This window comes from Macaca nemestrina, chromosome 14 (genome assembly GCF_043159975.1).
Source record: "Macaca nemestrina isolate mMacNem1 chromosome 14, mMacNem.hap1, whole genome shotgun sequence".
In the NCBI taxonomy this organism is placed as follows: Eukaryota; Metazoa; Chordata; class Mammalia; order Primates; family Cercopithecidae; genus Macaca; species Macaca nemestrina.
In genome coordinates, this window is record NC_092138.1 from 115,638,624 (window position 1) to 115,665,088 (window position 26,465).

General features: G+C 54.6%; 1 long non-coding RNA gene across 1 annotated transcript in view; it reads left to right on the forward strand.

Annotated features, from left to right (window-relative positions):
• Positions 1-26,465, forward strand: part of LOC105471886 (uncharacterized) — a 131,546-nt gene that overhangs the window by 45,468 nt on the left and 59,613 nt on the right. The window contains exon 3 of the long non-coding RNA XR_011612910.1: positions 14,186-15,024. This is a non-coding gene — a long non-coding RNA (uncharacterized lncRNA). The remainder of the gene's footprint in view (positions 1-14,185; positions 15,025-26,465) is intronic.

Genomic DNA, 26,465 nt, shown 5'->3' on the forward strand with positions numbered 1-26,465 from the left:
GATGGTGGCAGCTCTGCTCCTGTCATTTCCTTCCTGCCTCTGCTCTTTCCATTCCGCTTATGCAAAGAGCCTTGGTGGCAGCTGATCCGTTACGTCTCACAAGGAGCCCCCGACACCACCCATGACAACATGGTAGCACGTGGAGGACACCAAGTTTTCAGCCAGATGAAGAACAGGAGTCCATGGATGTTGAGGGGCAAAAGGGGTGGAATGTATTGGGTGTTTTTTTCTTTCTTTTTTTTTTTTGAGACAGAGTCTCGCTCTGTCGCCCAGGCTGGAGTGCAGTGGTACAATCTCGGCTCACTGCAAGCTCCGCCTCCCAGGTTCACGGCATTCTCCTGCCTCAGCCTCCCGAGTAGCTGGGACTACAGGCGCCCGCCACCTCGCCCGGCTAATTTTTTGTATTTTCAGTAGAGACTGGGTTTCACCGTGTTAGCCAGGATGGTCTCAATCTCCTGACCTTGTGATCCGCCCGCCTTGGCCTCCCAAAGTGCTGGGATTACAGGCGTGAGCCACCGTGCCCGGCCGTTTTTTTCTTTTTTTAAATGGCTTTATTGAGATATATTTTACATACCAAACAATTCACCCATTTAAAGTGTATGAGTCAATGTTTTTTGGTCTGTTATTTTATATGTTTAAAAATTGTGGTAAAATATATAAAACGTACAATTTGTGGCCGGGGCGATGGCTCACACCTGTTATCCCAATACTTTTGGAGGCGAAAGCGGGAAGATCTCTTAAGCATTCCAGGAGTTTGAGACCAGCTTGGGCAACATAGTGAGACCCCGTCTCCACAAAAAATTAAGAAATTAGCTGGGTGTGGTGGCACAGGCCTGTCGTCCCAGCTACTAGGGAGGCTGAGGCAGGAGGATCACTGGAGTCCAGGACATTGAGGCTGCAGTGAGCTGTGATTGCACCACTGTATCCAGCCTGGGTGGCGGAGTGAGACCCTACCTCAAACTACAACCACAAAAAATCTCCAAAATAACCTTTGCCGTTTCAACCATCTTAAGTGTATAGTTCAGTGGCGTTAATTACATTGGCAATGTGTAACCACCACTATCTGTTTTCCAAATGTCATGAACCCAAAGAGAAATTGCACCCACTAAGCAGTTAACTCCCCATTCTTTCCTCTTCCGACCCTGGTAACCTCTTATCTACTTTCTGTCTCTGTGAATTTGCCTATTTTAGATATTCCATAGAAATAGAATTACAGGCTGGATGTGGTGGCTCACACCTGTAATCCCAGCACTTTGGGAGGCTGAGGCAGGCAGATCATCTGAGGTCAGGAGTTTGAGACCAGCTTGGCCAACATGGTGAAACCCCATCTCTACTAAAAAAATATAAAAATTAGCCAGGCGTGATGGTGTGTGCCTGTAATCTCTGCTACTTGGGAGGCTGAGGCATGAGAATCGCTTGAATCCAGGAGGCGGAGGTTGCCTTGAGCAGGAATTGTACCACTGCACTCCAGCCTGGGTGACAGAATGAGACTTCATCCCCGCCCCACCTCAAAAAAGAAATAGAATTACACAGTGTGTGGTGTGGTGTTTTTCATCGGCTTATTCATGTTGTAGCAGGAACCAGAACCCCATTCCTTTTCATGACCACTTAATATTCCATTGTATGGAACCCCATTCCTTTTTATGACCACATAATATTCCATTGTATGGAACCCCATTCCTTTTTATGACGATGTAATATTTTGTTGTATGGAAAGACCACAGTTTGTTTATCCATTCACCTGTCGGATGGCCATGTGGGTGGTTGGTTCATTTGGGGGATTGGAAATAGGGCTGCTGGGAGCCTGTGTGTGTGTGGACTCACTCAAGCCCCTGTTTTCAATTCTATCGGGACTGTGTCTGGGAGTATTATTGCTGGGTTACCTGGTAATTCTGTGTTTAGCTTTTTGAGGAACAGCTGCAGTGTTTCCAACTGCACACATTGCATTTGCTGGTGGGTCTGTTTGGCCCCTCAGTACCCACCCTCCACCTCTCTCGGCTCTGCTTTGTAACAGGACGTGGTCCTGGGTAGACAGTGCCAAAGGCCCCCTTCCCTTCCGATTTCAGGTTGGGCTCAGCCGGCGGGCGGGGTAACAGGAGGGAAGGCGGGGATGGGCGTTCCCAGGGCCCTCCCTGTGAGGTTGTCTCAGGGTGGCCGTGCAGCTGTGTGGAGGTGGCAGCTCTCCCAAGGTGCGTCTCCATGGGGATCGGAAATCCTGCCTCCCTCCTACCTACCAGACCCGTGGTGAGAGCCCCGTGACCGCACTCTCCTGGGGCTCCCTTCACCCACACTCTTGCAAACACTCCCATTGTAAATCGGCGGTCCCTGAATCATCTGGGCTGGAGCGAGTCCCCCATTTCCTATTGCAATCAGCCCCCAACCCCCGTGTGCTCTGGACTGGATGTGCCTTCGAAGCCCGAGGGGCAGGGGCTCCCCTCCTCGTATTCCCCAAGCCGAGTGCCCAGCAGGACGCAGAGGTCAGTAGGGATCTTTCGGACACAAGAAAGAATGGCCTCACTGTTTCAATAGTTGCTCACATATTCTAAGCACGTTGGAAACGTGGAGCTTCTGGCCTCGGGCCTGAGTGGAGAAAAGACCGGCTTCCCTGAGGGCTCTCTCCTCTATAAAAGGGAATCAAACCGACAGTTAGGTGCTAAGGACAGCCCCATGAAAGGTGGAAGCTCACTTGGCAGAGGAGCAGTGAAGGCTCTGCAGTCTGGGAAGAACGAGGTCGTGGCTCAGCCCCACCTTGGGCTTACCTGGGCAAGTGACTTCGGCTGCCCACCTGTGAATGGTATAGTCTCAGATTCATGTGATGACCCTGTAGGTGGTGCTTCCTCTCCATGTTTGTGGGAGATAGAAGAGCTGCCTGCTCATGTAGGGCCAGGTAAGGGGACTTGAGGAAACTGTGAAGAGCCTGACAGTGTCCTGGGCGTGTGGGTGGCGGATCCCAGCTGCATGGAGCCCCGGCTTGCACTCAGCATAGAGCACAGATGCACAAGAACTATTTGCTGAATAAACAAATAACAGAACATGGTAGTCCAGAGAAACCCTTGTTTATATAACAGGAAGACGGGAAAGAATGTTTGTAAGAATACGGCTTATAAAGCCAAGAAAATGGACACAGCTCAGAGGCTCATCAACAGGTGGCTGGACAAAGGAATGGGGCTGTATCCACGTGGCGGAATATTACACGGCAGTTAGATGCGTGGATAATGGCTCCGGGTGCCCCCAGGCGCACCTCGCCATGGATGAAAATCAAATATAATTGAGGGAGAAAAGTCAGGGAAAGAAAGATATGTATATTCAATTTCATACATCTCACAAATGCCATACCTACTGCTGCTGTAACAAATCGCCGTAAATTTAAAATGTATAGTTTAAAACAACACATATTGATTATCTTATGTCTCTGGAAGTCGTAAGTCCAACATTGGTCTCCCTGGTCTAGAATCCAGGTGTGGGCAGGGCTCTGGACAGCAGTCCCTGTCTGTGCCTCCTCCAGCACCTAGGGGCCACCTGCGGTCCTTGGCTCTCAAGCCCAACCTCCATCATCAAGGCCAGTAGCATCTTCTCTCCCCAGCCTTGGTCTCCATTCTCACGTCTTCTCTCTCTGACTCTGACCACCCTGCCTGTCTGTTGTAAGGACCTGATTAATTAGACTGGACTCGCTCATCCTCACGTCTTCTCTCTCTGACTCTGACCACCCTGCCTCTCTGTTTTATGGACCCGATTAATTAGACTGGACTCACTGCTCTACTACATCTGCAAAATCAGGTGACATATTCCCACCTCCAGGAACTGGGACACCTTTGGAGGCCACCGTTCTGTCTATCGCACAGATGAATGACAAACATGCACCCAGGAGAATAGGGTCTCTGGGGAGGGGAGATGGGATAGGGGAGGCATGCAGGGTGCGTCTTCGAGGCTGGACAGCTTTATCATCACTGTTGCATTAAGAAACAAGGGTAGCAGTGTCTGTACCCACCCCCGTCAGGGACCCCCTCCGACAGCCCGGCCCCCCGTGGCTGCATCTCTGTGTCCCTGGCACACCTCACCATCATGGTGGGGCTGGAGATGGACATTGGTGAATACATACCCCAGCTCCCTACCCTGAGAGGGAAGGGAATTCTGGGCCCTTTTTCCAGAGCATCCGCATAGGGCTCCCCATCACCCTCCCTGGGAACTGGCTTCACGTAATGTAAAGGTAACCGTTTTAAAGTAAGCAGGTCAATGGCATTCAGTACATTCATAATGTGAGGCAGCCACCGCCTCTGTCCAGTTCCAAAACATTTGCATCACTCCAAAGAGAACCTTGTACCATGTCCCATCACCCCTATCATCCTCCAGCCCCCAGCCCCTGGTGGCTGTGGGTCTGCCATCACCCCCGTTATTCCCCCTCCAGCCCCCAGCCCCTGGTGACCGCGGGTCTGCCATCACCCCTGTTATTCCCCCTCCAGCCCCCAGCCCCTGGTGACCACGGGTCTGCCATCACCCCCGTTATTCCCCCTCCAGCTCCCAGCCCCTGGTGACCGCGGGTCTGCCATCACCCCCGTTATTCCCCCTCCAGCCCCCAGCCCCCAGCCCCTGGTGACCGCAGGTCTGCCATCACCCCTGTTGTTCCCCCTCCAGCCCCCAGCCACCAGCCCCTGGTGACCGTAGGTCTGCCATCACCCCTGTTATTCCCCCTCCAGCCACCAGCCCCTGGTGACCACAGGTCTGCCATCACCCCCGTTATTTCCCCTCCAGCCACCAGCCCCTGGTGACCATGGGTCTGCCATCACCCCCGTTATTTCCCCTCCAACCCCCAGCCCCTGGTGACTTCGGGTCTGCCATCACCCCCGTTATTCCCCCTCCAGCTCCCAGCTCCTGGTGACTGCAGGTCTACTATCACCCCTGTTGTTCCCCTTCCAGCGCCCAGACCCTGGTGACCGCGGGTCTGCCATCACCCCCGTTATTCCCCCTCCAGCCCACAGTCCCTGGTGACCGCGGGTCTCCTATCACCCCCGTCATTCCCCCTCCAGCCACCAGCCCCTGGTGACCGCAGGTCTGCTATCATCCCCGTTATTCCCGCTCCAGCCCCCAGCCCCTGGTGACCGCGGATCTGCCATTACCCCTGTTATTCCGCCTCCAGCCCCCAGCCCCTGGTGACCGCGAGTCTGCCATCACCCCCGTCATTCCCCCTCCAGTGCCCAGTCCCTGGTGACCGCAGATCTGCTTTCTGTCTTGGAGGATTTGCCCGTTCTGGACATTTCATGGAGATGAATCACACAACATGTGGGCTTGGGGCTGGCTTCTTTTCTGAGGCTCTGCTGTGTGGTCGTCTGTGTGAGAACTTGGTTCCCTTACATGGCTGAGGAACATCCCGTTGTCTGGAGAGACCACCGTGTGTGGCCCCCTCCTCTGCTGAGGGGCATCTGGGCTGCTTCCACCTGTGGCTTCTATGAATTGTGCTCTAGGAACCTCAGTGAACACACACTTGTTGGAGTCCGTGTGTTTGGTTCTTCCAGGCACACGCCCGGCTGTGGAGCTGCACAGGCTGTCTCGACGGCCACTCCCCTCCCTGGTGGCCCCGGTCCCCCGCCAGCATTCTCTCCATCCTCAGGTCCTCATGTCAGGGGCTGCTTCTGGGGAAACTGAAATGTCACAGAAACTTAACAAAAGTGAGATCTGTTAATTCCGAGTCACCTTCTCTAAACCTGTGCTGTGCGATACGGAAGCCACGGTCCATACTTGGCTGTTTACATGGAGGTGAATTAAAATAAGATTGACTTTAAATGCGGGTCCAGAAGCACAGTGGCCCCATTTCAAGGGACCAGTGGCTACCGAATTGGACAGGGCTGATATAGGACGTGTCCGTCATCGGGGAAGCTCTACTGGACAGTGCTGCTGCTCTATATTTTTGGGAAACATTTTGTACTTAAAAAAATGCCCCAAAGAACCCCCAAGTGAACAACGAAAATAAGCCATTTTGGAGTGTGAGAGTGGCACAGGTGCAGTGGGGGAGGAATCGGTAGGGCCAGGATCAGCGGGGGTGGGATCGGCGGGGACTGCTGGCGGTGCTGGCTTGAACGAGCTGACTCCAAGCCCTTGAAGCTGGGCTCAGCCTCTCAGTCTGGAATGTGGCCCCTACAGAGCTGGGTGGGTCTGGGGACATGGACGAGGCTGTCCCGGGTAGGGCAGGTCAAGGCACTGCTTAGAGCAGGGTTCAAAGCTGGGATGTGAAGACCCAGGAGGCCATAGGGTCTGTAAAGCGCCCAGAGGCTGGTATAGCTGCAAGCACCAGGGCGCCTGGAGAGGGCACACAGGGTCAGGCAGAAGCGGACCTTGAGTGGGGGTTCTGTGCCCCCTCCCATCTTCCAGGAGCAGAGCACGTGCTGGAGCGGGGGTAGCGGGGACACCCTGTCCACAGAGCAGGGCTCAGGCCGACAAGCTGGGCAACTGGACAAGCCCAAGGGGCCCCTGGGCCTCGGTTTCCTCTTGTCTGAAATAAGCGGGGGATCTGGTCTCCCACAGGGTCAGGACGCTGTACTCCTCCTGGCTGGGCCTCCGGTGCATTTGCTGAATTTTGCCAGCGCCTCGGAAGGACTTGCCACGTGACATGACCCTTTCTGAACGCCTACAGAGTTTAGGTCATTGAATCTGTATGGCAACCCCACAGGGCGAGTGGTCTTGTGAATTTCACTTTACAGATGAGGAAACTGAGGCAGGGAGGATAGGTGACCTCATCAAGGTCACACTGTCAGTTGGGGTCTGGCTGGGAGCCTGTGCACCTTACCACCAGGCCTTATGATCTGTCGATCTGTCCAGAGAGACTCAGGTCCTTGGGCTGCTACGTTGGGGCCACCTGCACTTTAGCTGGAGGCAGTATCTTAAAGTAAAGGAAGAGTTTGGAGCCCTCAAGCTCTGTCACCCTGCTCGGCCCGCTGGCCCCACAGCCTGACACCCGCCGAGATGCAGCAGCCTCTGCACTCTGCTTGTGCGGGACTGCACCAGGCAGCTCTCTTTGTGTCCAGGATCCCAGCAGCCCAGGCTACATGACCTCATCCCCGTCCACACCCCAGCCTCACACTAAAAATGACCCTGCTAGCCTATTGTTTATTGGAGGTTTTGTGGAAACCCGAAGAAAATTAAAAAACTACGAACTTTCGGAATTGGGCAGAGTCTGTCTCCCTCCGAACACAGCATTGTCGCTGCATGTTTGAAGGTTCCTCTTCCCTGTGCCACGTGGACTGCGGCGACCTTCTCCCTGGGATGGACATTCAGCGGAGGGAAGCGATGTCCAGCCCTTGGAGGGGCCTGGCTGTCCTTTGTGGGGTTCTGACTTCTTCCCCCTTTGTGACTCTTGGAGCTGCTCTAAACTGGGTTCTCACTCCAAGAAAGCAATTGGGGTTTTTCCATCAGCTTGCTCCTGTCCCTTTGGGTGCCAGAATTGTAGGCTGGAGATGATTAAAGAGAAAGTGTGGGAATCCATAAAAACAAGGGTGCCAGGTACTGCAGAGGACCCACTCTACACTCGGCCTTCCTTCCCCAGGTCTCCCAAGGCTGACCATGTGGAAATTAAAACATCATCTTCCAGGAAATTAATGAAAACCGAATTTATGAGGCAGCTGTTCTCGGGTGTGAACTTTCTTAAAGGACCAGTGGGTCCAGGGGTGAGGTACAGAGCAGCCCCTCCCCGACCCTATTGCTGCCATCAACCCACCTCTCAGCAGAGCCTTCTATTTGGAAATGAACCCGCAAAAGATCTCTGGGTACCAGGGCCCTGAGCATGCGCCACGCTGGGGTGGACAGAGAGGCCGCCACTTGGTCCCTAGATTCATTCTCCCAGGACAGGGACATCCACAGCGGGGCTGGTCTTTCCATGCATGTGGGGCACGTGGTGCTGATGCAGTGTTGGGGGTACTCTGATGTGCCAGGGCCCCTCCCGGGCCCCACAGCCTTTGCTTCATTTGTAATCCAAGTCGCTAAAGGCAAATCAGCCAGCACGGTTTTGGCACCACTCCCCCGTCAGTGAGCTGACGTGGGGCGGACTGCATTTCTAAGATTCCATATTTATAGTGGCTGCTATTGTAACAGCCTTAGCAGTGGGCTAAGCATTTCATAAGCATTATTTTATTCTGTCCTTGCAAGAATCTGTGGAATGGGCTCTGTTGTGTTCACCTCCAGTTTACGGAAGGAAAAACCAAGGATCAGAGAGGGGAGGTGACTTTCCCAAAGCAGCCCAGCAACTTTGTCCAGACTCCTGTCCACTGTGCTGCACTTGGTGCAGGAGTTTCAGAGGTGCATGCCAACACCGGGCAGACAGGACTAGAATGAAAACCCACGTGTGGATGCTGCTTCCCTGCCCGAATGATGTCATCTCACAAGCCCAAAAGTAGGCCCTGGAGGGCAGGAGCGGAGAAGCACATTCCCTGGGCTTATCGTGATCGAAAGGAAGGTGGGATATCTTACCAAAAGCGTGCCCTCTGGCTGCACAGAGAACTCATCTCGACTCCTGGGCTCAACTGAGGAGCAAAAGGTATTTTTCTGTATTGTGTTAAAGTCATCTGTATGGGAGGCGTGCAGATGGAAATAAAATATTTACCATTTGGAACAAAATTTCAACTGGAGCGAAAAGCACCCTAAGCAAAGGATGTGGGGGGAGAGGGGACGGTTTCAGACACGAACAGCTGCTGCCCAGCTGTGGCCGAGGGAGAAGGATGGGAACTGTTGTTGGGAACTTGGTTCTGAGGCTGGGGCCGGGGGTGTGCTGTCCTCCTCCTGGAGTGCTGGGTTTCTTGGGCCCTTGATTTCTGGGACCTCTCCTGGGGGCGCCTCAGCTTGAGGGGTGCTGCCTGGGTGCCCTCCCCTGCCCTTCGCTCAGCACTGTGCACTGGGCCACGGGAGGTCCCTACCTCAGACGTTTTCACAGCCCCTCCATGGACATCCCCCTCTTCCACCTCCCTACCCAGCCCATCTGCTCTTGTGTCCTACCTCCTCCCTGTCCCACAGGGAAATTCACAGTCGCCCCATGGTCCTGCCATGGCCAGCTATGCTCTCACCACCTTACCTGGACACCCCAAGGAGATGCCCCAAGAGACCTGGGGGAGCCCAGAAGGCACAGCTGGAAGGGAATGAGACCTGGTCGGTTAGGGAAACTGAGGACTGAGTGAGAAGGGAGCTTTCTAAGGCGACTTGGGGAGTGAATGGCCCAGTGCAGGCTTCCCCTGAAAGGCTGACGCGCTCCTACCCCACCATCCCTCACCGACCTCAAGGTTATGTTTCTAGAGGGGCGTCAATGTCAATGCACAAGATGGTCTTGACTGTACCGGGAATAACTACAGACAATTATTTCCTTATCAAGGGAGCGGCCTTCCCACCCCCATGCTGCAAACACACACTCGCCGGCTTGCTGGAGCTAGGCTGTGGGTCTCTCCCGAGAGGAGGGTCCCACCTGGGGACCGGGTGCTCCCCTACCAGCAGGAAGGGTGAAGCAGTTGTCAGGAGAGGGAGCCCCAGGGCCCTGAAGCTTTGGGCTTGGACACTCCCACGGGGATCTCCAGAGTGGCCCCTGGAGACACCCCCTTCCCACGTGCTTGAGGGCCCTGTGGATGGTCCAAGGCTGGCACCAGGGAAAGAACCTGGAACTTCCTGGGTGAAAAAAACCGAAAACCATGGATATGTGAGGCATCTGCTCCTGCCTTCTTTGTAGCTGTTGGGGGCTGAGGCCGTGACCTCCCCAGGCCCTGACCTCCAGAGGGACCTCCACGCTGCCTGGGGAGGAACCAGAGTCATCATTTCAGCGACCCCGGGACCTACCTTCTCATCTGTGGGACAATCCCCCTATTGATTCTCCGGTTCAACGAGAGGCAAAAATCCTCCTGAACCTCCGCCAAGGGTGTGGGGAGCTGGTCTGGACCAGTTCCAGAGCCGGAACCCAGAGGAGGGGGAACACTCCCAACTTTTACGGCTGGCTTCAAATCACTTCCTGGAAATGGCCGAGTGCCGTTCGTAGCCCCCGTGGCCTCGTTGGAGATCAATGTTCCGTGCAGGGGAGGAGGGTCATGCTTGTCACAGGCCGCCTGGCCAACTCGGCCTTAGGCTCAAGGGTCCAGAGGGTCTGTGGCTTTGCAGGGGAGGAAAAGGCCCCTCGTCCAGAATCCACGGATCCCCTGGGCAATTGTGTATTAACGGTCCTTTTCGGGATGCTGGGATCTCCCTGTGGCATCCTCCCAGGACAGCGACGGTCTCAGGACACAGCAGAGTCATCAGATCCGCCTGGTGGTTACAGGACTGCAACCCTGCATCGGGTCCACCCTACAATTTGCTGTTAGAGTGCTTAGCGAAGCAGGATCAACCTCAAACTTTTTGGGAGGGAGATCTAAGTCCTTTCAAGGAATGAACTACTGCCCAGAGCACCCCGTGCCCACTGTGATGACAGTAGCACTAGGCAGGGTTTGGACACCCACTGCACGCCAGGCTGTGTACCATGAGGCTCACACCCCTCCTTCACTGTGCCCTGCCATGACTGGCGAGAAGGCGGGACTGCTGTGTGACCTTGGGCAGTTATTGAACCTCTCTGTGCGTCTGTTTCCTCGTCTGTGTCATGAGGATGAGGAGGGTACCTAATCTGCAAGCAGCTGTGAGGATCAAGTTAATGCTCCCGGAGGACCTGGAGCTGTACTCACCGTTCGAGCCCTAAGTGTCTGAGCAACATCGCACATTTTAAGCAATGGGGTAGTGGCCATTCTCTTGGGTACATCTTGGCTGACTCTGTAAAAAGATGAAATCCACTGCAGTAGAGTTTCTAATGCTGAGGGTGCAGGGTATGTGCAGTTTAGATACCAATCTGTGACCACACTGGCCTGGCAGCGAGCACCCCCATGGCATCGCACGAGGGTCACCTCTCCTCCTGTACACCAATGCCAGGTATTGAATACTTCTTAACCGTTGCCAGTAGAATGAGTCAAAAATAATTCGAGTTGGTGTATTAGTGTGTGCTCACACTGCTAATAAAGACATGCCCAAAACTGGGTAATTTATACAGGAAAGGGGTTTAATGGACTCACAGTTCCACATGGCTGGGGAGGCCTCACAGTCATGGCAGAAGGCAAAGGAGGAACAAAGTCACATCTTACATGGCAGCAGGCAAGAGAGAGCCTGTGCAGGGGAACTGCCATTTACAAAACCGTCAGATCTTGTGAGATTTATTCACTACTACAAGAATAGTATGTACCATGGAATACTATGCAACCATAAAAAAGGATGAGTTCATGTCCTTTGTAGGGACATGGATGCAGCTGGAAACCATCATTCTCAGCAAACTATTGCAAGAACAGAAAACCAGACACCGCATGTTCTCACTCATAGGTGGGAACTGAACAATGAGAGCACTTGGACTCAGGAAGGGGAATATCACACACTGGGGCCTGTTGTGGGGTGGGGACAGGCGGGAGGGATAGCATTAGGAGATATACCTAATGCAAATGACGAGTTAATGGGTACAGCACACCAACTTGGCACATGTATACATATGTAACAAACCTGCGTGTTGTGCACATGTACCCTAGAACATAAAGTATTAAAAAAAAATAGTATGGGGGAAACTTCCCCCACGATTCAATTATCTTTACCTTGACACATGCGGATATCGAGGTGAGATTTGGGTGGGGACACAGCAAAGCCATATCGATTGAGTTTGCGTCTCTCAATACACATAGCCTCATTGTTTTCCCTTCCTTTGAATTGTCTGCTTCCTGTCCACTGTTTTCCCTATTGATTTGTACAAGCTCTCGTATGTTATGGAATTGAAGCCTTGGTCTATCCTGTAGCAATTTTTCTTTTTGTCCAGTTTGTCATCGTATTTGAATAATATGTGAAATATTTACATATGTGTGTGTATGTATACACGCATTCACACATACATACATGTAGCATACATGTGTTTACAGGTGTGTATACACATATGTGTGCGTGTGTGCTATACAGAACCTTCACGTTTCATGTACTCCAATCAATAGACATTTTGACATCACTTTTTTGGTACCATCTAGAATCGTCGTTCACGCTCCAGGATTGTATTTTAAATCCACACGTGGCCTTTTCCTACTTTTTTATGTGTCATTTTTCATGTTTTAAACTCTGTCCTTCTGGAATTTGTTTTGGGGTAAGGAGGGTGGTAAGAATTCAATTCTTCCTTCTGGTTTGTTTATCTGAATGACGGGGCATTTGCCTCCCCACAATTTATGGGACAGTCTGTCTTCTCTCCTCAATGTGTCAAAATCTAAGATCCCACATGTCTCTCTGGGCTAATTTCTGGACTCTGCTCAGCCACATCAGTGGCTCTAGTGCCAAGGTGACCTCGATACCACAGAAGGCTACTTAGGCAATTCATTACGTAGGAGCAGAATTTTCTGGTCTGTTCTCATGAATTATTTTATTTGAAATAAAAATCATCTGTTAAGTGCCCCCCTCCACCACCGCAGAGAATACTACTAGAGGTATTTTAATTAGTAGGATTGAATTGAACTTGTAGATAATTTTAGGAGAAAATGACGGTTTTACCTTCTTCTTTTTTTTTTTTTTTTTTTTTTGAGATAGAGTCTTGCTGTTTTGCCCAGGCTAGAGTGCACAATCTCGGCTCACTGCAACCTCCACTTCCTGGGTTCAAGAGATTCTTCCTGCCTCAGCCTCCTGAGTAGCTGGGACTACAGGTGTGCACCACCACGCCCGGCTAATATTTGTATTTTTACTAGAGACAAGGTTTCGCCATGTTGGCCAGGCTGCTTTCAAACTCCTGACCTCAAGTGATCTGCCCGCCTCGGCCTCCCCAAGTGCTGGGATTACAGGCGTGAGCCACTGTGCCTGGCCCAGTTTTACTTTTCATGAGTCCCCTATGCGCCAGGAATTTCCTCTTTTTTCCATTTTTGTCTTAGGTTACTTAATAGAGTTTCTAACTTTTCTTCATGTAGGCCTGTGCGTTTCTTGTTAAACATCCGTAGTTACTTTGAACGTCTTGGTGTTTTAGATCTGCGCTCTCTTCTTCCTTTGCACGTGCACCAGGCTTTTGTTTCTTGGTAGGAAAGCAGCTGATTATGGTGGAAGGATTTTGAGCCTATGGCCTCTGTGGGGTGGGCGTGGCCGCCCCCCCTCGCTAGGCCTGTGTGGCTTCTCTGTGCCTCGCATGTGGATTCTCCGCCCTCTCTGTGCAGGACAGGACTTGGGCAGGGGGCACAGATGTCATAGTGGTGTTCGAAGTGCCGGGAGGGAGTGTCATGTTTTCTGTTTTTTTGTTTTGTTTTTGAGACAGGGTCTCTCTTTGTCACCCAGGCTGGAGTGCAGTGGCGTGATCTCGGCTCACTGCAACCTCCACCTCCCGGGTTCAAGCAATTCTCCTGCCTCGGCCTCCTGAGTAGCTGGGATTACAGGCATGTGCCACTATGCCCAGCTAATTTTTGCATTTTTAGTAGAGACAGGGGTCTCACCATGTTGGCCAGGCTGGTCTCAAACTCCTGGCCTCAGGTGATCCGCCCACCTTGGCCTCCTAAAGTATTGGGATTACAGGTGTGAGCCACCACGCCTGGCCCATGTTTTCAATCCTAGACTAGCCTCTGTCCTTTCATCCTCATAGTATTAAAAGAAAAGTGAAATCTGGAGAAGTGCAAGGGGCAGGGCTGCGCTGTCCTGCGGCGCCCGCTTTCACCAGCTGCAGGGAGCTGCTGACTTGCAGTGAGAGCAGACTTTAGTAGCTAAGGTTCTTGCCTTCGGCTCACTGGTATCAGCCAGAAAATACCAGCGGCATGAGTCACACATGAGTGCCATTCATCGTCCACAGAGCAGCAAAGGAGGCCATTGTCCCACCCCAGAGTGGGCTGCCCTGGAGGTGGGGTCCTTCAGTCCCAGAGGCTCCCGGCCCTGCAGCTTTCTCCAGGGTCCAGCTCCTTGGAGGCATCAGACTTGGTGGAGATGAGTGGCTGGTCTGGCCGAGCCTCCAAGATGGTGTTGGTCCTGCCTGTCTCCCTGTTCCGCCTCTTTTCTGGCCTAATCCCTGGTTCCTCTCCCTTGACAGACACCCGCCTACCCTGCTTCTCACGGTTCCCTGCAAGGCACAGCCCCAAGCTCTCCTAGCAGATGTTCTCAGCTGGACAAGGCAGGATTGTTGCCTTCAGACAACAGGCTAATTTTCTTTTCTCCTTTTAAAAAGCATCCATGTGCTTATAAGCAATGGGAGTGAATGAAGAAGAGCCAGGCCCAGCAGCAGAGGGGAGTCCGCCCACATGGAGTAAAAGGAGCCAGACTCCAGATTCACCCACAGCAGGATCCCGGTGACGGAGGCAGCGTGAGCAGGCAGGCGGCCGCCGCTCTGGGGAAGGGCGAAGGAATGAGGGTGGGAGGGGCACAAAGGGCCTCCAGGGAGATGGTCGTACTGTACCTCTTCACCCGGGTGTCCGTCACCTGGATGCAAACTTTGTGATCATTCACTGAGTCACGTTTTGTTACATGTCTCCTTAAAAACAGTTCTTAAAAACTGCAATGTGTATTTCACTCAGATTGTCTTTCCTGAGTTGTTAAGTCTACACTGGGGAACATCTGGATTTCCAGGCCTCAGGACGTCACAGGCCACATTTCACGTATCAACAGCACGACGCAGCATCCGTCAGGCTGGAAATCGAGAATGAAAACCTTTCCCAAAGGCCGGCCCAGCAGCAGGCCATCGCTCTTCCTTGAAAAGTCCCCGAAGACTAGTTTTAGCATCTGAAACTCATCTTTCCCCTCCTAAATCTGAACGTTGTGTTGCAAGGAAACCTCACGTTGCAAGCGTGTGTGCCGTCCCCCAGGAGCCAGAGCTCAGCCTGTGTCACAGAGAGCCTTGTGGCTGGGTGAGGCTGTGCCCTCGCCCGTGAGAGGCAGCACTCCCTCCACCGTCCATCCCGGGTTGAGATTTCATTCTGCAGGGTGAGTGGAGTGCCCTGAGCACGAGGTGCCGGGCCCTGGCTACAGGTTCCAGACTCACAGCTGCCTTGTCAAATGCCCCTGTCTCAGGTAGGAAGACCCTATGGTTCGATCTCTGGGACTCTTATCTGTCTGAGACCTTGCTGGGGCCACCTGTGCCTTCTCCAGGCGCCGGGAGGGCAGGAGAGCCCCGCCATCCTGTTTCCCAACGACTGGGAAGAGGTTTGGTTGACGGGGAAGGAAAACTGCAGTGTGTACTCATTCTGGTGAGTTCTGCATTCTTTCCTAGTGAAGTATTGTGCATGGAAAACCAGAATATATGGTCAGCATTCTTCCTATAAACGAGCGATTGTACGCCGCACAAGAATGACTGAGCAACGCCGGGCGGGGGAGGGGGGTGGCCACGGTGTCCCCTCCCCATCCATGTGGTCCCAGCATGGAACTGGGTGGTTCGGTACCCGACGGACACGTGGCTGCAGACGCACCGTCTCGCTTCTGTATTTCCAACGGGGATCTTGCCGAAGCACGGCTGGCGTTTATGTGACCGTCCTGTGTCTTGGTGTTTCCTTAGCCACAGGGCCCCTTTGTTACATTAATCACATGGGGAAGCTCTGCATATGGAGGGGACTGAGACGGGGATGCTGGAAGCAGGGGTGCTGGGGTCGCTGCCCGGGGAAGCCTGCCCACTGCCCTGCGTCCCACCTTGGCCGCTCCTTGTCCCAGAGCAGCCTCTGAGCCTCCTCGGTGGGCTCCTGAGGGGCTGCAGAAAGCTCTGGAAGGGTGGGGAAGAGTGGGTTTCTCACTCCTGCTGGGCCGCCTTTGAGCAGATCTGTCTCCAACCCGTCTGCATCCCGGCAAGCCCGAGTCCACATGTGAGAGCTGTTCCAGCCCGAGGCTTGCCGAAAGTGTGTACGTGCGATTACGTTCTCACCGGCTTTCAGGACTCTCAGATGTTTTCCGAGAGAAAGAACAGTTTGGCTCTGAACCATATTGAAAATCCCAGTTAAGAATTCCACATACACGCTGAGAAGCAGTTCAGCCTTTTTCTGCGTCTAGCTGACGTGCAGTTAATTCTTCCAACAGCCCCTGAAAGGGAGTCGACGAACAGTTGATCCCCATGGCTTTGGGACAACTGATTACAATCACACTCAGTGCACGTGAGAACGTGCCACGCAGACATAGTCTCCTCTCACTGGGAATGGCCTGAGCCTCCGTGGGATGAAAACTCACAGCCCTGCCCTGAGGGGCGATGCTCCGGGGTCATCTGCCTCTATCTGCCGAGATGGGCAGCAACGGGTGACTCCTCCAATGCCCAGCGGGGCCTGGCAAAGCACCTGGTAGCCACCATCCTGTCCTTCCAGTGACGACAGACAGAGCCGAGGCCTCCACCACGGGCCTTCTCTCCCATATTCTTTTCCCACCATGATAAGAGATTTGTTTTCTAATGACAATAACCTTTATTGCAGGCCATTGATTCTCATCTCTGTTTGTTTTTCCACTCCACCTTCTCGGCTCCTGTGCCGCCCCCCACCCCACACCTTGTTGACTTCATGTTTATCCTTCATCCACTCAACAAGCACACGCGTCCTTAGTGATGCCCCTGCAGCCCCCATCCCATCTGGCACTGTGTGGTTCAGGTGCCCCCGCCTCCCTGGACGCTGCCTTCGTCCCCTCTCCTGGTGTTCTGGACAACTGTGGCCACGTGTCTGCTCTGCCCCAACTCTGAGTGATCTCAGGCAGGTCCTTGCCCCTCTGAGTTTCAATTTTATTTATAATGTAGAGAAACGGAGAATTTGTTTCACAAACGATCCTCGCCAATTCCACTTGGTGGCCCAGAGGGCTGTGTTGAGAAGGAGTCTGAGGAGCAGCCTGAAATCGGGAGGGGGGGGGGGCGCTGACCAGCAACGTGTGTCGTGAGACTAGGAGGGAAGGGGTCCAGGTGGACACTGGCTCTTTGCTGTCCTTGGACTGGATGGTGCTTCAGCACCTACGTCTCTCAGCCTCTCCGCGCCTGCCCTACTTTACATCCTCCGTGAGGGAGACATCACGCCCACCTTCAGTTTAGTGCTGGGGCAGCTCTAACTGTTCCCCAGGGCCGCAGCTGTGGGGCAGAGCTGGTTGTCAACTGGGTGCGAGGGTGGAATCGAAGGGGTCCTCTGTGCAGCGGCTCCCCCTGTCCTGGAGACACAAAAGGCTGAGTCGCTGAATTTCTGGGTCTTGGCTCCCTGCCCATGCCCCTTTTCCCGAGTAGAGACCCCAGTGGTCCTGGGAGCCACCCTGCAGAAGCCTTGCCGTGACCTGGCATCCTCCGCAGGCAAGGGAGCCGGCTTTCCACCTGAATGGGGCAGAGGGTGAAGGCTCAGAGCCTCTGCCGCGTCAGAGGTCCAGGCGTACGCGCATCTCTCGCAGCGTTCGACACACAAACAGGCTGGTCTGATGGGACTGCTCTCCACTGAGTTCCTGCTCAACAGGCTCAGGTGAGACCCATGGAGCATTATTTGTTTACATCTGGAACTTTCTTTTTCCTGCACGTGGCCCCCTTCCTGCATAAAAGGTTGGTCGTCGTCTCCTCCCCAAATCCATACGGCTTGGCACAGGATAGGGAGACAGACAATGATCTCTGTGATTGATGGATTTTCCCTGGTAACTAAGCGCTGAAGTGACGGTAATACAAGCCAGCCGTAGGGGATCTAATTCAGTGTCCTGACTGTCAGGACAGCAAACTTGGTCTTGCTCTTCATCTGAGGAAGGCCAGACTCCTTGTGGATAAGGGACCAAGAGGTTTGTGCAGCCTTCTCTGCCTTGTTTCACGCCAGCCAGTGGCTGGTCTAGGAGGGGTCCCTCCCCTGCCCCCCACCCCAAGTCTGTTTCAGACCCACCTTCTGCTTACTCTGCTCCACCGAGAAGAGCTATAAATCAGCCTTCCTTCTGGGGTGATTATAAAAATCACTCTATTAGCAGTTGACTCACAGTCTAAAAATGTGCATATGGCATAGTTGTGGCCACTGAGCCTGGTTCGGTGGGATGGGCCCCAAGCCCCAGCCCGGGCCTTTCTGCAGGAGGACTTCCCTTTCCAAGCACGCGCGCTGCCGCCAGAGCCTTCCGGCCGACCCGCCGCGGTGCCCTTCCTAGCGACGGCTTGTGATGTTCCTTAGCCACAGGGCTTGGCCCAGACCTGCTAGAGGGGGACCGAGGGAGGAAGCCATCTGGGGAGAAATCAGAGTTCAGACGAGAAAGGAAATTGCCCTGAAATGATTGAAATGGCAAGGAGAAGGGAGATCCTGGCCAGTCCAGCTGAACAAGAGGACGTGGGGTTGGGGGTGGCCTGGGGTCCCTGCCCTGGCTTTGGGTCCCCCTCGTACACGTGTAGTACTAGTACTGGTACTACTCAGCGGCCAGCTCTGCTGACACTGGGATCCGGCGGAGTCTGAGGGACCGGACGGAGGGTGCCTTGTCTCCTTCCACCTCCCTGGGTGGGGCAGGCATGGAAATCTCTCTGCAGGTGTGCAGGTCACCCAGGAACAGAATGGGGGTTCCAGGTGAATGTGACTGGGGGCTTCCATGTAACCCCACTATAGTGACCTGAAAAGGGGACCAGTAATCCCAGATCAACCGCCAACCACACCCTAGGCGCCATCTCCCCTGGGAGTCCTTTGGGGCCCCAGTGCCAGCACCTGCTAAGGTGAGGACTGGGACCACCTGTGCCTGTGTCCCTTAGCCATGCTTGCCCTGGCCTGTGGCTCCCCAGGACAGGGCCTGGCCTTTGCCTTGGTCAGGGTCCCTGCAGCTGGCTCCCTGCTGCTGGCCACCTCAGGACTTGGTGAGCCTTTGAACAGTAAGTTCTGAACTCAGAGGGCTCAGCATTTTACCCTCTGGTTTTGCCGACACTCGTAACCAAGTGTTCTTTCCCCTCTGCGGAGCCAGACTGTGGCCTTTCCCTTTCGGGCAGTGGAAGGGGTGGGCCAGAGGCTGGGTCAGGGTAGCGGAGAGAAGAGCCACAATCAGCTGTGTCCCTTGATGCAGTGTCTGGGGCTGACCCAGGGCTCCAGCTCAGCCTGGGCCTCGGTGGCATCAGGTCCTCACCAGGCCTCCTCCTGGGTCCCAAGGGGCTTCCCTGCTGTTGGCAGCACCAGCAGCTGCCGTCTGATCTGGGGCAGAAGTCACTGTGGGCTGTGTCCAGAGAGCCACCCTGAGCAGTCTGTAGGCACAGCATTGCTTGGGGTTGGCACTCACCCGACCTTCATGCAGCGGGCACTTCTCGAGCGCCTAGCACGTGCCAGGCCCGGCGTGGCCCGGCTGGCCCAGTGCGAGTGTAGACCAGGCCTCCTTGTTGGGACAGGCAGACTGGGGAGAGGAGAGCAGGGGCCCGAGGTCTGCGTTCCGCACTTTCCACCCCGTCCTCCTGGACTCCCAGCTTCCTGGGAGGTCCGGGCAGGAGGCCGGGCAGAGCCCACCCCCATGATCTCAGACTTTTGGCAAGTGCCCCCTTGGTGCCCGGCTGTGACGGTGAAGAGCCCACTCCCAGCAAAATCAGAGTGATCTTCCTGCCGCCCCCAGGTTCTCCAGCCCCTCAGTGCTCCCTGTGGAATACCAGCTCATCAGGGGTGCCGTCCGATCCCCGACGGGGTGTCCTGTGTGGCTCTGGAGGGCTTTGTTTCCCTCAGTCTGCACAGACAGAAACACGTGAGGACAGCGATGGTTTTGCAGTTTCTGGCACCGCCCCCAACACAGCTCCAGGTTAATAAGAAGAGAAAGCCTCTCCTTTCACTTTCTCGCCGAATGCCTTTCAGGGCAGAGAAGAGAAGGGGAGGAAGAGGAAGACTGGAGAGGGGGAATTCATTTCCCAGCAGGGGATGGGGGCTGTCAGCCCGAGGGGGCCTGGGTGGGTCTGAGGGAGAAGCAGAGCCTGGGAGTCCTGCAGGCCTGGCAGAGTGAGCAGGGGGCTGGGAAGGTGAGGAGGCAGGAAGACGCTTCAGGAGGCCCACGTGGGCTGACACCCTGTCAATGGCGGGCACTCCGGAGGCCCAGCAAACAGAAAGCCAGAGATGGACAATGGTGGGAGGAGGCCGTCTAGGGTGCCAGGCATCTAGGCTGCCGGGACGCAGAGGAGGTGTGAGAGGCATAGCCCGCTGGGGTTGGTGGGAGGTGGCTCTGCCGGGACCCGTCGCTTGACTGTGACCCTGCCCTGGTGGTCAGTGCCTCATCTGAGAGACGGGCTAACTCCCCCTGCTCTGTGCTCATCGACTGCTGCAGGCTCAGGTGAGACGGTCTGGGTGACAGCAGCTCAGGTGCTGAGGTGTCCAGCTCTGCAGGACTGAGGAAGCGCCGCTGGTGTGGATGCTGCGCCTGCCTTGGGCACTGTCTGTGTGGAGTGCTGCCCAGGCGGAGCCCTGGACTGACAGGGCCCCCTTGCCCCTCTCTACCCATCCAGACCAGCAAACAAGCCCTAAGGTGGACAAGTGCCACAGCGACACAAGGGCACCTCCATCATGGTCCACACGGTGAGCCTTACCCCCATCTATGCCATGGCAGGCATCGCCAGCCCCTCCCTGCTCTCAAGGCCTTAGCCTTCTCCCCACTCGGCTCTGCAGCCAGCCATGGAGGCCCCACCCCCCAGGCTTGCAAGGCAACCTCCGCTGGCTGTCCTGGCTGGGCCCTCCATGGCCTGGGTTCTGTAGGCCAAGCACGAGCTGACCTCTGTCTCCTGAGGATAAGCGTGTTGGGTGGGGATCAGAGGAAGATCGCCTGAGAAGGCAGAGGAGGTCTCGCTGGGGCATCTGGGGACCAGACGCGGAAGGCTGAGCTCATCTACATGCTGGGCCAGCCGCTCTCCCCAAGGCCCTGGAGCAGCCTGGGCCCAGCTGGGGTGGGGCTGGAATCATCCAGAGAAGCCCAAAGGCTCAGTGGTCCTCAGATGACAGGTCCAGCCGTGCAGAGTGGCTGGTGGCTGTGCCAGGTCCTGGGTTCGTGGATGCTCTGGGCACAGGAAGCCCGGGAGATCTTAGGGAGGCCCCTAAGGATAGTGAGGTGGATGGAGGGCGTCACCGCATCCCAGCACCCATCCCACGCTGTGTGGCCTCGGGGGACTCGCTTGCCCTCTCTGGGCGGCTGTTTCCCCGTTTCTGAGTCTCTTGTGTTCCTCAGTGGTCACCGTCCCAGTGGATGCTGCCTTCTAGACCAGCAGTTGTTAAAACCGCACAGCTGCAGGGGCGGCTGAGGGAACAGGACCCAGTGATATGGAAATATGTGGGAAGGCATTGCAGGAAGTCGTGGAAAGAGCACAGGAATTTTCTCTGAGCCACAGAGCTGGGCAGAGGACGGGGCATTTTGAGAGCCTTTGATAAATTACTTACCACGTTCTGGAAGGAAGGCTCTTAGAGCCGGCTGGGACCACAGAGGAAAGCTGACCCTTGTGTTTCCAGATGGGAATGGGAGACCCAGAGGAGGGTACGGACTTGCCGAGGGTCCCAGGAGGTTGGCTCTGATCGGGAGGCTCTAATTCTTTTTTTTTTTTTTTTTTTTTTTTTTTGAGACGGAGTCTTGCTCTGTAGCCCGGGCTGGAGTGCAGTGGCCGGATCTCAGCTCACTGCAAGCTCCGCCTCCCGGGTTTACGCCATTCTCCTGCCTCAGCCTCCGGAGTAGCTGGGACTACAGGCGCCCGCCACCTCGCCCGGCTAGTTTTTTGTATTTTTAGTAGAGACGGGGTTTCACGGTGTTAGCCAGGATGGTCTCGATCTCCTGACCTCGTGATCCGCCCGTCTCGGCCTCCCAAAGTGCTGGGATTACAGGCTTGAGCCACCGCGCCCGGCCTGGGAGGCTCTAATTCTAAAGAGTAAAGGGCAGGGTTCTCTCTGAACCCACCTGCCGCCTGCAGGACTGTCTCTGGGACACGCTCCTCTGTCAAAGGGCTTTGGGCTCACGGGGAAAGGTCAGGAGGTAGCCATCGGACTGTGGCCCACTGGGGGCTTCCTGCAGCACCCACTGCATGCCAGCCCCCTGTCAGGGGGGCTCAGGAGCAAACCCAGCGTGTCTGAGCTCTGTGGGGGTCCTGCCCACCCATCTGAAATGGTAGGTGATCTCATCCTGTCAGGTGCCTGGTGCAGGGCCTGGGGCGGAGGCTCCAGCATGTCCGGGTGACCAGAGGCAGGGACCCACAGAATCGCCCTGCTGCAGGCATCGTCTACTGAGTTCTCACCTCTCACTGCCTCTCTGAGTCCATTCAACAGATCAGGCATGGCCGGGCACGGTGGCTCACGCCCGTAATCCCAGCACTTTGGGAAGTCGAGGCGGGCAGCTCACCTGAGGTCAGGATTTCGAGACCATCCTGGCCAACATGGTGAAACCCCATCTCTACTAAAAATATAAAAATCAGCCGAGTGTGGTGGTGGGCGCCTATAATCCCAGCTACTCGGGAGGCTGAGGCAGGAGAATTGCTTGAACCTGGGAGGCAAAGGTTGCAGTGAGCGGAGATTGCACCACTGCACTCCAGCCTGGGTGACAGAGCAAGACTCCATCTCAAACCCACCAACCACCAAAAAACCAAATCAGGCAGCTTTTATCACTACTTCTCCTAGATGAGCAGATGGAGACCCACAGGGGCAGCTTCCACCTCTCCAGGTTCCATGGCGAGTGAGGGGCACAGCAGTTTCAAAGTCAGGGCTGCCTGAGCCCACAGTCCCTTCTCCCTACCAGTAGGCTCTGTGCCCCACTCCTGCCAAACCCTCAGGGGTGCCTTGGGCTGGACTTAGGCAGGGACCTCTCGTCAGCGGTGGCTGGGAGATACAAGGGAAAGCCTTCCAGCTCAGCTGGGTGTGGAGTCAACAGAGTGTCCAGCACTGCAACATCAGCCCTGTGCCTGTGGCCTGCAGCCCAGATGGCCTGGCTCTTTCTATACATTCTGTGTCTGCCTGAGATATGCGCTCTGCAAGGAAACAGATTTGCACAAGAATGCTCAGGGCTCTGGAATCCCCAGGGGGGAGATGTTCTAATGCAGCAGGAAGAGAGCAGGCTGGGCCATGGCTGCACGCACGCACCGTGATGAAGAGGCCCCGGCCCTGGCAGTTGGCTTTGTGGAATAGCCACTGGCTTGCAGATGTGTGCTGGAGACAGCAGGGGCCTCTGTGTGGGAACAGTAGGTGTGTCAGAGGGTAGACGCTTCCTCCCTTTCTCACGCCAAAGCCAGGTTGCTTCTGGGCTGCCACACTGGGAGTGCTCAGCCGCCATATGCAATTGGGTCCCTGTCGTGCTTTCTGTCTTTCCTGCGTCCATTTCTTCCTGGGAACAGGTTGCTGCTTTGTGGGGTGAGGGTGATGGTCGAAGAATCCTCTGTGGGATTTGCAAGAGCCGGTAGGGAAGGCGAAAGCTGCTTTGCATGGCCCCCGTGGTGTGACTCCTCTGCCCCGGTAAGCATGGCGGATGCACTCACCTAAGCGACTTTGGGAAACGGTATTTTGATGAAAATCTGTAAGACTACAGGAAAAGGGAACCATGCGTAAACACTGCAGTTGGTGCAGTTATTTCTCACGGGAGTGCGGGTGAGAAGCTGCCGTGCGTGTGTGCGGGGACGAAACAGTAGCTGGGCTCCTTGCCCTTGGCGAGGGAGGTTTTGAATGAGCAAGGATGCAAGACTGGAATCAACCACGGGCACTGGGGACGTCACTGTGAACACCTGTCAGCGTCCCATAGCTAGAGGTGGGTGGGTATGGAAAGAGATCTAGCTATGCACGGATACATGGGCTCTATACAAACTTCCTAACCCCGTCTGCCGAGAGAGACTGAAGCAAGGGTGCCTTTGTGGCAAACACTCCAGAGCCCAGATCTCGGGTTCTGATTCCATCCTCTAGTCAAAGGGACCAGAGCTCCTTGGGGAGGGAGTAGACATGTGAGATGGGAGCACTGTGTGTTGCCAGAAAGTAAAGACAGGCTCAAGGCTGGGCGCGGTGGCTCGCGCCTGCAATCCCAGCACTTTGGGAGGCCGAGGCGGGCAGATCTCTTGAGGTCAGAAGCTCGAGACCAGCCTGGCCAACATGGCGAAACCCCATCTCTGCTAAACATACAAAAATTAGCTGGACGTGGTGGCGCACGCCTGTAATCCCAGCTACTCAGGAGACTGAGGCTTGAGAATCACTTGAACCCAGGAGGTGGAGGTTGCAGTGAGCCGAGATCACACCATTTGCCACTTCACTCCAGCTTGGATGACAGAGTGAGATTCTGTCAAAAAAAACCCAAACTTCCACCCGCCAAAAAAAAAATGAACTCAAACAAAGCAAAAAGGATACGGCACGTCACAGGGCCAACCTGAAGGAACTCCCAGTGGCCAAGGCTGGAACAATTTGAGCAAACAATGAATAACGAGGTATTGGGGTATAACCCAAATTATTATAAAATAAACACCCATGACTCCACAGTGATGTAATAAATGATTCAGTAAGTCAGTGAATGGGGAGGAGAGACAAGGCCCCGGCACACGAGAGCTCTGCTTTATGTAGTTATGCCTCCGGCCCTACCCAGCCTGGAGTGTAGGCTGCACTTGGTGGCTCCTTTTTGGAGAGGACAGCATGGAAAGGAGAAGGAAAGAACTCAGCGGTAGAGAAACCAGCACCTGCTGCCCCAGCCAGGTGATCAAGGTCAACTCCGTGGTGATAAGTGATATCGACACGATGGGAGACTGCAATGGCGCTTCCGTTCCACGGTCTTGCTCCCCAACACCCGTAGTCCCGGTGTAATCAAGAGAGAGAACTAGACACATCTCAGCTGGGAGATGCTCCACAACAGACTTGACTGAAACACCTTCAGACTGCCAAGTTCATCATAAAGAAGGAAAGTCTGAGACGCTGCTGCAGCTCAGAGGAAGCTAAGGAGACATGGTGACCGAAGGTGACACGGTGTCCTGGAGGCTCTCTGGGGACAGAAAAGGACATTGTGGAAAACTGGCGAGCTCAGACTAAAGCGTGAAGTGAATAGCACCAAGGCCGGTTCAGTTAATAACATCCCACTGTTGGTCTCTCAGCTGTAACAAACACACCATCAGAAAGTAAGGTGTTAAAAATGGGGAAAACAGTGCAGGGTCCACTGGCACTCTCCCTACAGTCTGCAATTTTTCTGTAAATTCAAGCCCATTTTAAATTTTTAAGTGCTTTTTTTTTTAAGTAGTTAGGTGTATTTGTGTGGCTTGATTTTTGGGCGTTCTCCCCTATTTCATTGATCTGTGTGTACCGTTTCACCTTCATGTGGTCTGTGGCTTTATAGTGTCTTGCAATTGAGCAGCAGGAGTCCTCCTGGGTCTGGGGAGGTTGGAGCTGTTTCTGGGTGCCCTGAGCACGTGGTGCATGGAGAGGCACAGCACGGAGCTTCTGTGTGCCAGCTCTGGGACCAGAATACCCCAAACACAGCTTCACCTCCACCATCTGCTAGTTGTGAGATCTTGGCTAATTTTCGTAACTTTTCTGTGCCTTGGTGGTTTGGCTGTCAAATGGGAAAACTGCCGTACCTCAAAGTGTGTGTAAGGGTTAAATGAGCTCATGCGGGCTGGGCGTGGTGGCTCACGCCTGTAATCCCAGCACTTTGGGAGGCCAAGGCGGGCGGGTCACCTGAGGTCAGGAATTCAAAACCAGCCTGGCCAACATGAAGAAACCCCATCTCTACTAAAAATACAAAAATTAGCCGGGTGTATTGGCAGGCACCTGTAATCCCAGCCACTCTGGAGGCTGAGGCAGGAGAATCACTTGAACCTGGGAGGCAGAGGTTGCAGTGAGCCGAGATCGCGCCATTGCACTCCAATCTTGGGCACAAGAGTGAGACTGGTCTCAAAAAAAAAAAAAAAAAAAAAAAAAAAGCTCACGCATATGGAAATGTTGAAGACAGTACCTGCACCTAGCAGAGCTCCATCCTCTCAGCCATGATCGATTCCTGTGGGTAGTTGAAGGCTTGGACAATGAATGGCAGCCTCCGGCCCTGCTTCATCCAAACCACTTATCAAAGGTCCTGGCCACTGAGTGGAGAATTCAGGGGCGCTTGCCCAACAGGTGCACGTGGAGGGCAACTTCGTCCCTGCCCACGTTTGTGCGTGGTCTGACATCAATCATCCTGGTTGGCTCCTGAGACTATTGAAGGTGGAGTCCGAGAAGAAGCCACGGGCCGTGAGGTCAGATGTGCCCAGGGCTGGACTCGAAGCTGTCCGAGCTCTGCGACTGCGCTCTGAGATGCGGGAGAGGGTTGTTCCGCGTCATGTGTGTGCCTCGTGCCCTTGGAGACTGGCTTGGGGATGCTGCGGAATATAAAAGTCACATGCAGACATCATGAGGTGCCCACCACATGGATAAAAATTAAAATATTTATCTATAGCAGGTGTTGGCAAGAAGACAAAGCCATGGAAAAACATATCCTCGCTGGAAGGAGTGGACATGCAGAAGGGGCTTGTCTGACCTGGGAAAGTCAAGGCCATGGCTGCCCACAAGGCAGGGCCTCCACTCCAGGGACACCTCCCTCCTGTGGAAACCTGAGCTCGGGTGCACCCAGAGGTAGGGATGGAG